Genomic DNA, 2,448 nt, shown 5'->3' on the forward strand with positions numbered 1-2,448 from the left:
CCGGATTATCTCTCTCATTTGAGTGAAACGTGATATTCCAAGCATAGCTCTTTCTATTCTTCTTTGGGAGACCTGGATAGCGTTCTCATCTTGTTTGCGTAGGGCCCAGGTCTCTGAGGCATATGTTAATGCAGGAAGAACAGTGAAATCAAAGAGATGTGCCTGGAGCCGGAGGTTCTTCGTCCTCGTACCTATTTCTTGGACGTTCTTGAAGGCGTTCCAAGCCGCTCTCTTTCTCCTGCGCAGCTCGGGTGCCAGGTTATTTGTTATGTTGACATCTCGACCTTGGTAGACATAGCTCTTGCATTCGGAGATGGTCATTCCATTGAGAGCGAATGGGGCGTCAGGAACAAGGCTGTTTCTCATAAACATTGTCTTCGTAAGATTCAGCTGTAGTCCTACCTTTCCACACTCACGGTCAAAGTCGGCCAGCATTTGTGCCGCTTGGCTGATGTTTGGTGTTATTGAAACAATGTCATCAGCAAAGCGGAGGTGGTGTAGTTGCCGACCATCTATCTTCACTCCCATTCCTTCCCATTCCAGTCATCGCATGATGTTCTCGAGGGTGGCACTGAAGAGTTTCGGTGAAATGGTATCACCCTGCCACACCCCTCTCTTGACATCAATGATCACTTCTTTGTAGAATGGTGAGATCCTGCTAGTGAATCTGTAATACAGCTCACGGAGGATCCTGATGTACTGGTCTTGAATGCCCTGATTGGCTAGGGCTTCAATGACCACTTCCGTCTCAACAGAATCAAAGGCCTTCTTTAAATCAAAGAACGTTAAACAGAGCGTCATCTTGAACTCCCGAGAAACCTCAATGAGCTTGGTTATTGTGTGGATATGGTCGATGGTGCTGAATCCTTTGCGGAACCCGGCTTGCTCGGATGGTTGTCCTTCATCTAGTGTTCTGCCAATCCTATTTAGGATGACTGGAGTGAACAACTTGTAGATGACAGACAATAGGCAGTTCGGGCGATAGTTGCCAATGTCATGGATCTCTCCCTTCCTGAACAGTAGTACAGTCCTGCTGGTTTTCCATTGGGACGGAACCTTGCATTCAGGCAGGTAGCGAGTGAAGAGCCGAGCCAGTGTATTGATGAGTACTGACAGCAGGTTCTTCAGGTGTTCAGGTCTGACCTTGTCTGGGCCGGGTGCTGTTTGTTTCTTTACCAACGAAATGGCGTGTCGGATTTCGGAAGGGAGAACATTGGGAAGGACATATCCATCCTGTGGAATTTGGTATGTCGGCAAGTGGACATGGCTATCGAAGAGATTTGAGTAGAAGTCATGGATAATCTTCTCCATTGCCGTTCTGGAGGATGTGATGGATCCATCAGGACATCGGAGGGCAGTCATCTTGGTCTTATAGTTGGCGAAGCACAGGCGGGCCTTACGAATACTTTTCCTGGCTTTTGCCGCATCTACCTGTACTTCTGCTCTTCTCTCTTTGAGGTCTTCCTTGATCGCATCTCTGCACTGCTTTGTGAGCTCAGAAGTTAGCTTGCGGTTGCCTGAGGCATGCGCCAAACCACGCTGGAGAATTAGCTCAAGAGTTTTCGAAGATAGGCGATTTTTTGTGGCTATCTCTCTCTTGGCATTCCTCGCACATTCATGGAGGTGCTGAACCAGTGGATCGTATTCCTCGTCAATGTTGTCAACAATGGCATCTTCCCATGTTGCCGCAATAGTACCAAAGAGTTCCCAGTTGGTGGTCATTCTGGGAGTTCTCTTTTTGAACTTTGCAGCCCTTTCTCCCTGCTCTGTGAAGTCGAATTTTGCACGAAGGAGACGGTGGTCCAATCCCGTTCGAAATTTTGGGACAGCAGCGACATCAGTCAGGCAAAACCGTCGATTGAATATGATGTGGTCTATTTCGTTGTGGAATCGTCCACCAGGAGACTCCCATGTCCATCGTTTAGATTCTGCCTTCTGGAACTGTGAGTTACCATGAATGGTCTTGGTCGACATGATGAACTCAGACAGTCTCTCACCCTGTTCGTTCCATTCTAGGCCATGTGTCCCGATGCATCCATCGAGGACCTGATGGTACTAGCGCGAATGATCAAATACGACATCATTGGTCTGACTGAGACAAGAAGGGACGAATCTCACCATGCCGTTTTCGACACTGGAGAAGAATTGTTGCTCGGAACATGCGATAAAAGAGGTGTTGGATGCATCGGTGTCCTTGTCAACACAAACTTGGCCAAGAGCATTGATTCATTCCAATGCCTAACAACCGGAATCGGACGTTTACATTTGAATAGATGTGGCTCACTGCCTGCAGTTTCTATTTTCGTTGTCTACGCACCAACATCTCATTATGATGAAAGAGAAATTGAGAAGTTCTACATGGAGCTAGAGAATTTCTATAAAGAAGACCACACCTTCTACAAGATCATTGTGTGTGATTTTAATGCCAAGATAGGACCAAGAAGATCA

The sequence above is a fragment of the Sorex fumeus genome, unplaced genomic scaffold, assembly GCF_029834395.1.
Source record: "Sorex fumeus unplaced genomic scaffold, SorFum_2.1 ptg000032l, whole genome shotgun sequence".
Taxonomy (NCBI): domain Eukaryota; kingdom Metazoa; phylum Chordata; class Mammalia; order Eulipotyphla; family Soricidae; genus Sorex; species Sorex fumeus.